The following is a 13,309-nucleotide window of genomic DNA, read 5'->3' as shown; positions in this document are numbered from 1 at the left end:
CCTGGTACAAAAGTTTAAGGTTTAGGAAAAACGTGATATAACTATAGCAACATAATGTTAAGAGAAATAATCTGAGAACAGAGAGTATGAACTTGATATATGTATATTAGAACTACATTTTTCCAAATATAAAGAACAAGATATAAAATTATATATACACCAAAATACTAGTAACTGGGATCTGGGAGATTTTTTCTCATCTAGTATTTGAACTTTCAATAACATGGTGATTAATATTCTGTTTTAAAAAGTTAAAGTGTTTCTGTGACTTTTCCCCATTAAAAATGTTCTGAGCCAAATATTTCTCTTTAGAATATATGACTGACATTACCTGATATTACCAGAGATGAGTTTTCAAGGAGCAAAGAATTTTTAATAATGTTTATGCCCACCAGCATGCTATGAAATAATTCAGTGACAAGATAAATGGCAAGAAAAAGTCTTCAGAAAACTTGTCCTTTAACTTGCCTCCAGCTCATTTAAAGTATGCTGTGATAGACTACAAAACATTATACAACAAGCTTTGAAGCCTAAGTTTGAGGGGGTTTTTTCTGTCCATATTTTAGGACCATCTCGACAGCACAGCATTCCAAATAAACAATCATTGCTGAACATATTTATTCAAATAAAACATGTGCAGGAAACTTTCTAAAATCATAAACTTTTCAAGTTTCCTACAGGCACTTTTCTTTAGCACTGGGCATTCAGCACAGCACTGGATTCCTTCCCAGCCATACATCCTATTATCCCATTAAAATAGGTGTTTATAAAATGTGATATAAGGACAGGAAAAGTAACACAGACTCTTGCACTACAGTACAATACTCCATATATTGCTAAAAGTCTACTTGAAAAACTATCTTAATGGTCTTTAACTATGAAAATATAATTTAGAATGTTAAGTCCTAAGAAGGCAGGCATTTTTGGCCTGTTTTCTTCATTGAGGTATCTTCAGAGCACAGAATGGATTCTGGTATACATACACCAAGTGGGAATACATCTGACCCTTGAACAACATGGGAGAGGAATGTAGGAGGTGCTGACTGCTGCCCCCCCCACAGTTGAAATTTGTAACTACTGACTTCCCAAAACTTAACTAATTAGCCTACTGCTGCCTAGAAGCCTTACTAATAACTTAAACTGTCAATTACCACATATTTTTAGTATGTTATATATTTTGTATACTATTTCTTATAATAAAGTAAGCTAGAAAAAGTGCTATTAAAGAAAATTGTTAAGGGGGAGCTTGGGTGGCTCAGTCAGTTACGCATCTGACTCTTGATCTCAGTCAGCTTGGGCCTTGATCTCAGGATCATAGTTCAAACCCCAGAGTGGGCTCCGCAATAGGTGTAAAGCTTACTTAAAAAAAAATAATACTAAAAACTAAAAAACTAAAAAAAAAAAGAAAATCATAAGGAAGAGAAAATACATTTAAGCACTGTATTTATTAAAAACAAAAACATAGGGGCGCCTGGGTAGCTCAGTCAGTTAAGTGTCCGACTTCAGCTGGGGTCATGATCTCGCAGTTTGAGAGTCCGAGTCCAACATCGGGCTCTGTGCTGACAGCTGGAACCTGGAGCATGCTTCAGACTCTGTCTCCCTCTCTCTCCGCCCCTCCCATGTTCATGCTCTATCTTTGTCTCTCAATAATAAATAAATGTTAAAAAAAAAAATTAAAAAAAAAATAACAAAACACATATAGGGGTCCCTGGGTGACTTAGTCCGTTGAGTATCTGACTTCAGCTCAGGTCATGATCTCATGGTCCATAAGTTCAAGCCCCACACTGGGCTCTATGTTGACAGCTCAGAGCCTGGGGTCTGCTTCAGATTCTGTGTCTCCCTCTCTCTGCTCCCCGCCCCCCCTCAACTAGTGCCTCTGTCTGTGTCTCTCTAAGGTAAATAAACATTAAAAAAAATTTTTAAACACACACACACACCTAAGTGGTGCCACGCACTTTAAACCCATGTTGTCCAAGGGCCAACTATAATTTAAAGTGAGGAATAATTAACTATGTGCAAGGTGCTAGGAGTCAAGGATGAACATGTCTCAGTGCCTGAAGCTGCTTTCTATGAACCAGCCAAATGTATCATAACAACATAAAGTAGTATGTGCTGTCATGAAGGTATGCACAATATTGTGAAAGCCTACAGGAAGTGATCTATAGGAGACTGGGCTTTAGTAAGTATGCAGACAAAAGTATTTACAACTAGTTTGTAATGACAGAGTTAAAAAAAAAATTAACGAGATTATTGAGGGAAAGCAAGCATACAGGCACCAGAAGAGGCCACTAAAGCAGGAGGCAAAGGGAAAACTATAACCGGCTTTCGAAATGCTTTCCATGACATACCTATGACAGAATTCTAACAGTTTGTTTGTGTGTGACTCAATTTATTTTCGCTGTAAGCAACAGAAACCATCTCTGGCTTATCTTCAGAAAAAAAGAACAAAAGAACAATATTCCCAGAATGTAAGTGCAACTGACTAAAGACTCAGAAAGGGTAGGAACCAAGGCAGCTCAGAGAGCTTAGAAAAGGGAACTTGAGGACTTTTCTGCTAGAGCACAATCAATACCATGATTCACTCTAACCATGCCAAACTTCTGTGTCTGGGCTCTAAATTTTAACCTCCCAGGACAGATGATCCAATTGGCCATGGCAACATCAGATGTTGTGACTCAGTGTTCACTGGGTTACAGCCACAGCAGGGACACAGTATTGGGAGCCGATGCCAGAGAGGGAAGAGATACCATGAACTGGACAGTCATCCTCAAACTTACCTGCTGCACTCTACCCTGGATTTCTAGACACACGGTGTATACATTCTAAAACAAGCAACCATGACAAGGACATTACATACATAAAGGTTTGTGAAACATGAATTCTCATCAATTTTTGAGGAGTTTCATAAAAACTGGGTGTCTATTCATTATATGTAACATGGTGAAGACAAAAAAGTGAGAAATTACTGCAGTAAGAAAGTGCTAGTCGACAGACTCAAGTTAGAGAATTCACTTAGGCAATGACATCACAGGATTTAGGAAAAGAATCCATTAGAAATGATACAATTATGCTTAAAAGTCATCAAGACAATACTCAATATTTTTAGACTGGTTTCAACAATTAGTGTAAGTTGCAAATTTCAAAAATCCAAAATACAGTTCTTTAAAAGTCAGGTATGAATATAACAAATCAATAGTAGAAACTGCCATTTAAATGCCATGTTCTTAATAATTTAAAAAATTCCCTAATTGCTAATTGCCAGGGAAACTGACCACTCTGAGGTTTCTCAGAAGCTTTAGAAATGTCTATAATACCTCATACCTCCTGCTTACAATCGTTCACACTGTAGATCCAAATAATTACCCATAATGAATGATGTGGTCGTTTGTCTCAGCATACAAATAGTAACCACACTCCTTATGGACCGAGGCCACAATACTCCAATACGCGTGCACAGAGATGATTAACGTTTTAAAATTACAAAGTAAATGATAAAACTGCCATAAAGCAAATATCAATTTGTAAATTTCAAAGTATATAAACGTTAAATAGAAATCCTTGTAAAGAACTAAACTGAGGATACTTGTTTCTTTCTTATCCATTGGAAGAGTCAAATAAAACTGTTGAACATGCATACTAAACTACCAATATAAATTGGTAAAACATTCCAACACCAAGTCACACAGTAAAATATCATGAGGAAATTTCTACAGATTTTCAAAACCATGTTTCACTGGCTCTTAGTTCCAGAAGATACATCTGAAGTCCCCATCTTGGGAATTTGTCAATACATATCACCTTTATTAGTGTGTGAAAGAAACTAAGAAATCCGGCAACAAAATTACACAATGCTGTTGATTAACAGTGTAGCTCCTGGAGTGCTTCAAGGCTTTGACTTTGAGAAAACTCCAATTTTACAGCTAGCATTATAATAAAATGTAACTATATACCAGTGTCCTTTGTCTGTCAAAAGATGGTTGACCTTAGAATCAGATAATCAACAAAAGCACTCCTCATGACAAGTGGAAAAAGCAAATTGTACACAAAGCTTAAAAGTTCATAATGATGAAGCAAACTCCTACTCGAGTACTGCCTTCCTCCCCAGGCTCACTTCTGCCCTCTCTCCAACATCAACCAACTGCACCAGCAGTTCCCAAACTTTAGTGTATGTAAGAATCATTTAGGGAGCTTTGGTGAAAAACATACAGATCTTTGTGCTTCTCACCTCCAGATATTAATCCAGTAAGTCTGAAGAAGAGGTCAAAGAATCTGCATTTTGACATCTAATCCCAGTGATTGTAAATGCATGTTAAAATTCTACTGCAGGCACATGGAACTACTAATTTCACTACTGCTACCTTCATGTCTTTACAAATACTGTTCCCCTTGCCTCGAATATTTCCCTCCCACCTTGTCCTTATGATACCTCAAAACCAGGCAAAAACAGCCTCTTCCTGAAGCCTCTCTAGACAGAATGGGCTGTGTGCCACGTAACGAAACAGTTAAGAACACAGACTCCAGAGTCAGAAAGATCTGGGGTCCAAACCCTAGCTCGGCCATTTTCTACTCCGTCCTCTAGGGAATTTTCTTAACTTCTCAAAGCCTCAGTGTTCTCAATCTGATGGAGTTAAGGATGGTATCTATACTAAGAGAGCTGTTTTGAGGATCAAAAGAATGAAAAGTGGTTAGCACAGTGCCTCTAAACTCTCGATAAATGCTACTAGCCATTCATATCAAAATACCTGATTATTTAATTACAAAATATTCACCCTTCAAGACTCAGCCCAAACAGATCATCTGAAATGGCTGAGCTACTTAGCTATTCTTTCCTTCATACCCCCATAGCATCTTCTACCTTTACATCAATGAAAGATGATGTTTACACAATTATCTTTATAACACACTGACCTTAAGATCGGAGACCCATTTTTTAAAAAAAAATCTCTTACTTTCAGTATACACAAGACACTCACACTCACCAAAATGAAACAGAAACCCCATAAAATACTGCTTAACAGGAAAGAACCAACACAAAATTTGTTTCTCCTTAGCTTGGTAGACTAAATGACAAAGCCTGAAACTAACACAAAGAAAGGAAAGGAAAGTATAGATGGAATCTAAAGAACTGGTAAGAAACAGGGTAAACAAGTACAGCAATGGCCAAAAAGAATCTTCTAGCTGCTCTGATGTACTCCCTATAGGAATGCTTTTCTCATATTAGCACAACTTCTCTGTGGAAGGATCCAAACAGTAGCATACTGCCATCTTTATTCAATTCAACATGAGACTTGGCTAATGTGGCTGTCCCCCAACTTCAACAGTAGATGGATATGGGCCCACTATGGTTTGCCTACAGTTAGAAAGCAATGAGAAGCTAGGCTCCATTTCCAAAATTCTTCAATAGTCCCACATTCTATTTCTGTGTGTGAGACCCTCTTCTACCTTTCTACACAGATGAAATCTGTAGGTTTCTGGATATTAAAATACACATTTCCTTCAATGTACTTTTCATGGAACAGAAACCAGCTGACTACAAGCCACAAAGCTAATTTCATGTTGTCCAAGAGAATATTCAAGTAAAACAACAAAAATCAGAACTAGCAACTAGTTATAACTAGGTCACATTTGTACTCATATTTCTTTATTAAAAAATTGTGATTTTGGTGTTAACTATTCAAAGAGATTTTTTTTTTAACTTTCCCCTTTCTGCTATCTGCTAGAGCACAAAAGGTGGGTGAAGATTCTGAGTTTTCAAAGTGCTCTACAAAGAACAAATATTCTTGATGAAAATTCCACTGATGCTTACATTCCTCTTAGGAACCTAGTCAAAAAAGATGTTAGTAAGTCATAACTGAATTCTATCAAACACTTAAATAGGAATACATACCAATCCTTCTCAAACTCCTCTAAAAAGGAAAAGAGGAGGTTGAGGGAACACTTCCAAACTCATTTTAAGAGGCAAGCATTACCCTGATACCAAAACCAGACAAAGATACTACAAGAAAAGAAAATTACTGGCCAATATTCCTGATGAACACAGGTGCAAAGATCCTTAACAAAACACGAGTAAACCAAATTCAACAGTACACCATGACCAAATGGTTATTTATTCCAGACATGCAAGGATAGTTCAACAAATCAATCAACACACTACACCATGTTAACAAAATGAAGACTAAAAATCATATGGCCATCTCAGTAGCTGCAGAAAAACTATTTGACAAAATCCAACATCCACTTATGATAAAAACTCTCAACAAACTGGTAAAGAGGGAACATATCTCAACATAATAAAGGTCATATATAACAGGCTCACAGATGACATCCTACTCAACGAGAAAAGCTGAAAGCATTTTTTCTAAGATCAGGAACAGGACAAGAATGCTCATTCTCGACACTTCTATTCCAAAGTGGTGCAAGTCCTAGCCCCAGTAATTAGGTAAGAAAAAGAAATAAAAGCATCCAAATCAGAAACGAAGAAGCAAAACTGCCATCATTTGCAGATAACATATACAGAAGACCACCAAAAAACTGTTAAAACTAGTCAACGATTTTAGTGAAGCTGCAGGATACAAAATCAATATACAAAATCTGGTGCATGTCTGTACGCTAACAACAAAACCTCAAAAGGAGAAATAAAAACTAATCTCATTAATAATACATCAAAATGAATAAAATACCCAGGAATAAATTTAACCCAAGACACGAAAGACCCAAACACTGAGTACCATTAGACACTGATGAAAGAAACTGAAGACAAAAATGGAAAGATTTGTGCTCATGAATTTGAAAAGTTAATAGTGTTAAAATGCTCATAGTACCCAAAGCAATCTACAGACTCAATGCAATCTCTGTCAAAATTGCAATGGCATTTTTCACAGAAATACAACAAACAATCCTAAAATTTATATGGAACAAAAGAATAGCCAAACAGGCAAAACAATCTTGAGAAAAAACAAGGCAGGAGGTGTCACCCTCCCTGACTTCAATCTGTATTACAAAGCTACAATAATCCAAACAGTATGGTTTTGGCATTAAAAGATACACAGATCAGCAGAACAGAAAAGAGAGCCCAGCAATAAATCCACAAATACATGGTCAATTAATTTATGACAAAGACACCAAGAATACCCAATAAATGACAGTCTCTTTAATAAACGGTACTGGAATGGGCCCCTGGGTGGCTCAGTTGGTTAAGTGTCCATCTCTTGATTTCGGCTCAGGTCATGATCTCATGGTTCGGTTCATGAGATCGAGCCCTACGTTGGGCTCTGTGCTGACAGTTTGGAGCCTGTTTGGTATTCTTTCTCTCCCCCTCTCTGTGCCCCTCCCCTGCTCACACACACCTCTCCCCCCACCCCCCCGACTCCCAAATAAAGAAATAAACATTTTTTAAAAAATTAAAATAAATGGTCCTGGGAAAACTGGACCCCTATCTTTCACCATACATAAATTTCCATTTAAAATGGATTGAAGACTTAAATTTAAGATTGTACACCATAAAACTCCTAGAAAAAAAATAGAGGATAGGCTCTGTGACATCAGCCTTTGTGATGATTTTTTGGATTTGACACCAAGAGCAACAATGAACAAGTGGGACTACATCAAACTAAGAAGCTTCTGCATAAGAAAAAAAAACTATCAACAAAATGAAAAGACAACCTAAGGAACTGAATAAAATACATGCAAAACATATATCTGAGAGGTGCCTGGTGTCGACTCTTTATCTTGGGGTCGCTGAGTTCAAGCTACCTGTTGGGTATAGAGCCTACATAAAAAACCACATACCTGATATATACAAAGAACTGACACAACTCGACAGCAAAAAATACCCAATCCAATTAAAAAATAGGCAGAAGAGCTGAATATTTTTCTAAAGAAGACATACAAATGGTCAGCAAGTTCATGAAGAGGAGCTCAATATCACTAATCATTAAGGAAATGTACATCAAAACCACAATGATATATCACCTCACACCTATTACAATGAATGTCATAAAAAGACAAGATATAACAAGTGCTGGCAAGGATGTACATTCTTGGTGGGAACATAAGTTGGTGCAGCCACTATGGGAAACAGTATGGTGGTTCCTCAAAAAACAGACCACATGATCTAGCAACCCCACCTCTGGACATATATCCAAAAGAAATGAAAGAAAAGAAGATACTGAAGAGATACCTGCACTCCTACATTTACTGCTACATTATTCACTAGAGCCAAAATATGGAAACCATCTAAGTATCCATTAACAGATAAATGGATACCGGAGCACCTGGTGGCTCAGTGGATTAAACATCCATCCAGACTCTTGATTTTGGCTCAGGTCTTGATATCACAGTTGTGAGACTGAGCCCTGCATTGGGGTCTGCACTGAGTGTGGAAGATTCTCTTTGCCTCACCTTCTGCCCTCCCCAACTAACTAGTGGCTCTCAAACAAACAGAAGAACGGATAAAGAAAATATATATAAATATATATTATATACGTATGTATATACACACCATGGGATATTCAGCCACAGGAAAGAAGGAAAAACTGCCACTCGTGACAACATAGGTGGCCCTTGAAGGTGTTATGCTAAGTAAAATAAGTTAGAGAAAGATAATCATTGCATGGTATCACTTGTATGTGGAATCTTTAAAAAAAAAAAAGTCATACTCAGAGAAACAAGGTAGGAAAGTAGTTGTCAAAGGTTCAGTGAGCAAGTGGAATGGGGAGATAAAAGAATACAAACTTTCAGCTATAAGATGAATAAGATCTGGGGATCTAACACGTAACATGGTGACTGTAACTGAGGACTCCATCCTGTAACTGAAATCTGCTATTGTAGAACTTAAACGTACTCACCAAAATAAAGATAAATATGTGAATGACAAATATGTTAAAAAAGACATGACTACAGAAAAAACACAGTAAAATGGCAGACTCCAACTCCCTTAAAAACATTAGATTGTAAACGGATTAAACAAGCCAATCAAAAGATAGAAACTGGATTTAAAAAAAGATCCAACTACATGTTGTCTACAGGAGACACACTGTAGAATCAGACAGATTGTACATTCTTCTCAAGTGCACATGAAACATTCTCCAGGACAAACCATACACCAGGCCACAAAACAAACCTCAATGAATTTAAAAAGATAGATATTATTATACAGAGTAGCTCTCACACCACAATGCAATCAGAGTAGGAAAAATGGTAGCAATCTGAATATGAAAATAAAACAATTCCACTTACCAAGAATTAAAGAGAATAACACACTTAGGAATAAATTTTAAAAAGACACACAACATTTGTACACTGAAAATTACAATGCAGTGTCAAAAGAAACTGAAATTTAAAACACCCTATATTCATGGATCTACATTGTCAAGATGACAACACTACCCAAACCCATCAACTCAATGCAATCCCTAATAGGACCCCAGCTCCCTTCCCTGCAGAAATTGACAAGCTGATTCTAAAATACATATGTAATGGGAAGCCTGGGTGGCTCAGCCGGTTAAGTGTCCAACTTCGGCCCAGGTCATGATCTAACAGTTCCGTTGGTTCAAGCCCCACGTTGGGCTCTGTGCTGACAGCTTAGAGCCTGGAGCTTGCTTCAGATTTGGTGTTTCCCTCTCTCTCTCTCTCAAAAATAAACATTAATAAAAAAAATTTTTTTAAATAAAATACATATGTAATTGCAAGGGACCCAGAAGAGATAAAATGTTAGAAAAGAACAAAGTAGCATTCACACTCCTTGATTTCAAAACTTACTCAAGGTACTATGGTATTGGTGTAAGTACAGACACAGATATGAATGAATTAGAACTGGAGATCCAGAAATAAACCCTTACATCCATGGCCAACTAATTTTTTTTTTTAAATGTTTATTTGAGAGAGAGAGAGAGAGAGAGAGAGAGAGAGAGAGAGAGAGCGCGCGCGCGCCTGAGTGGAGGTGGGGCAGAAAGAGAGGGAGACACAGAATTGCAAGCAGGCTACAGGCTCCAAGCTGCAAGCACAAGCCCCACATGGGGCTCAAACTCACAAACCACGAGATCATGACCTGAGCCGAAGTCGGACGCTTAACCAACTGAGCCACCCAGGAGCCCCTATAGCCAACTGATTTTTGACAAGGGCACCAAGACCATTCAATGAGGAAAGAAAATTCTCTTCAACAAATAGTGCTGAGACAACTAGACATCCACATGCAAAAGAATGGAACCTGACCCTTACCTCATAGAATATACAAAAATTAACTCAAAATCAACCAAAGATCTGTAAGAGCTAAAGTTATAAAACTCTTAAAACATAGGGGTAAATCTTCATGACCTTGGATTTGGCAAAGAATGTTTAGACATGCCACTAAAAACACAAGCAATACAAGGAAAAAAAAACCCATAAATTGAACTTCATTAAAATAAGAAACTTTTGTGTGTGAAAGCACACTAAAGTGAAAAGGTAACTCACGTAACAGGAAAAAATATCTGCATATCAGTCACCTAATAAGGGACTGTATCCATACTATTTAAAGAACTCTTACAGCTCAGTAAGAAGAAAAATTGCTCAACTAAAAAATGAATGAGGGATCTGAATGGACATTTCTCCAAGAAGATCCACCTACATACACACTGAACATCATTACTCTTCAGAGAAATGCAAATTAAAACCACAATGAGATAATACTGCATATCCACTAAGATGTCTATTAGCAAGGAGTCAGGTAATAACAAGAGTTGGTAAGGATACAGAGAAATCAGAACCTTCATACACTACTGGTGGGAATGTAAAATGGTGCAGCCAACCTGGAAAACAGCTTGAGGGGTTCTTCAACTGAGAATAAAATTACCATATGGCCCAGTAATTCCACTCCTAGGAACATACCCAAGAGAAATAACATATGTCCACACAAAAACTTCTACATAAATGTTTACAGAAGCACTTCACCTAATAGCCAAAAGGTAAAAACTTAAATGTCCACCAACTGACAAATGGATAAACAAATGTGGTTTATCTATATAAGGGAATGTTATCACAAAAAGTACCAATACATGCTACTATATATATATATATATATGTGTGTATATGTATATATATATATATGGATATGCTATATACATATACCCAACATATATGGTTTACAACAAACCTTGAAAATACCATGTTTAGTAAAAGAGCCAATCACAAAAGACTGCATATTATATATTTTCATTCATATGAAATGTCCAGAGCAGGGAAGAATGGGGGCAGGGAGTGATAAGCAGGTAACAGCTATAGGGTTTCATTTTCAAGTGATAAAAATACTCTAAAATGGACTACGGTGATGGCTGCACTACTGTGAATATACTAAAGACCCTTGAATTGCATATTTTGAATGGGTGAACTGTATGGTATGTAAATTTATCTCAATAAGTGGTTTTTAAAAAAAGACAAGTGATAGTTTTCAAGATCAGAGGATGCAGAAAAAACCAAAATGAACAAAATACCAAGATTTTTAAAATAGGGTAAGTATTACTGATTTTTCCTTTATTTTTTTTTAATGTTTGTTTATTTTTCAGAGAGAGAGCAAGAGAGGACAAGTGGGAGAGGGGCAGAGAGAAAAGAGAGGGACACAGAATCCAAAGCAGGCTCCAGGCTGAGCTGTCAGTGCAGAGCCTGATGCAGGGCGCAAACCCATGAACCATGAGATCATGACCTGAGCCAAAGTCGGGTGCTTAACCAGCTGAGCCACCCAGGAGCCCCCGATTTTTCCTTTTGTCTCAGGATCTTCTTTAAGCTTTAATATAGTTCCCAAATTTTTAACATGCACATTTATTTAGAATCCAGTTGATTACAAAAAAGTAGTTGAAGATGCTTAAAGGTAAGCCTACATTACATTTATAACTAAAGCACGAAGCCATGAGCCAATCTTCTCATGCTAGTTTCCAAAGTGGAAACCTTAATGAGAAGCTACACACTAAATAAACTGTAACAACGTTTACATTATCAAGTAGTTTCTACATATCAATCAATACATTATTAGAATTTAGTCTAAATGCGTAGGAGCATACAAAAAACTGAGGGGCATCATAACCACTAAAAAACTAAACATAACTAAAAGATAAGCCTTTCTCCCAGTCCATTTAGCCTCTCATCTTGAGTGCCCCCTACTTACCCCGCCCCTCTGGCTCCTTGGTGTTCCTTGAAGACATCAAGCACATTCACACCTTAGGGTCTTTGCCTGGAATGCTGTGTGTGTGTGTGTGTGTGTTCCTCTACACAGCCATGTGGATATTCCTTTACCACCCTTCACGCCTTGATCTGAAAGTCACTTTCTTAATAAGGCTTACATGTACCTCCCTATTTAACAACAAAACCTGCCTTCTATTCTGGCACCCTTCACCTTGCTCTAACATTCTTCTTTCTCCACAGCACTTATCATCTCTTAACAAACTGCACATTTTTAAAAAATGAATACTGTTTAAAGTTTTTATTTTGAAAGAGAGAGAGCACACATGCACACACAAGGCAAGGGGCAGAGAGAGAATCCCAAGCAGGCTCTGCACTGTCAGCACGGAGCTTTGACATAGGGCACGATCCCATGAACCATGAGATCATGACCTGAGCCAAAATCAAGAGTCAGATGCTTAACCAACTGAGCCACCCAGGTGCCCCCAAAATGAATACTGTTTAATGTCTTTCTCCCCCTACTGAAAAATAAATCTAAGAAGAGAAGCATTTTGGTGATGATGAGACCTCATTTAGTCCCAGGTAGGTCAAAAGAGCCTGACACATAATGGGTGCTCAATAAATATTTGTTAGATATATAAATACACTAATGACATTATTAAAGGACAGAATCAATAATACAATCTCAAAACTGGACAATTTTCCATTCTTCTGTAATCAAGCAAAATATATGCCAAATGAACTCCTTAAAAAAAAAAAATTTGGTCATCTTATCATTCCCATGAGTTTCAGTTTGTGTTTAACAAAAACTTATAACAAACTTATTGTAAACTGTCTCAACTTTATTAACACTGTATAGTACAGACTGTATAACCAGGGAAGAAAATTAAATAGTTTTAAAAATATTTATTAGGCCAAATATATTGAAATGCTACATGTAAGATCCAATACAACTCTGTATTATGCAAAAACAGCTTTTTAAATTATATTTGCTTGTCAAATGCATTCTATGCTGGAAAAGTTCAGATTGAGAAAGTCAAATCCCAATAGGTGATGAAAACCCCATTAACTTTCTATTTCAACTGGCATCTCTTCAGCTTGTAAATGCTCACTGCCCCCCTAAGACATCATTTTGGGAATGGGGAGGCCTAGTCAAATA

The 13,309-nt window shown here is 37.1% G+C and overlaps 1 protein-coding gene across 8 annotated transcripts in view; it reads right to left on the bottom strand.

Annotated features, from left to right (window-relative positions):
• IWS1 (interacts with SUPT6H, CTD assembly factor 1) overlaps nucleotides 1–13,309 on the bottom strand; it is a 50,763-nt gene that overhangs the window by 34,713 nt on the left and 2,741 nt on the right. The gene's annotated exons all lie outside the window — the stretch shown is intronic.

This window comes from Puma concolor, chromosome C1 (genome assembly GCF_028749965.1).
Source record: "Puma concolor isolate L17-30 chromosome C1, mPumCon1.1.hap2, whole genome shotgun sequence".
Taxonomy (NCBI): domain Eukaryota; kingdom Metazoa; phylum Chordata; class Mammalia; order Carnivora; family Felidae; genus Puma; species Puma concolor.
Note: the sequence above shows the minus strand (reverse complement) of the source record. Positions and strands in the feature narration are given on the sequence as shown.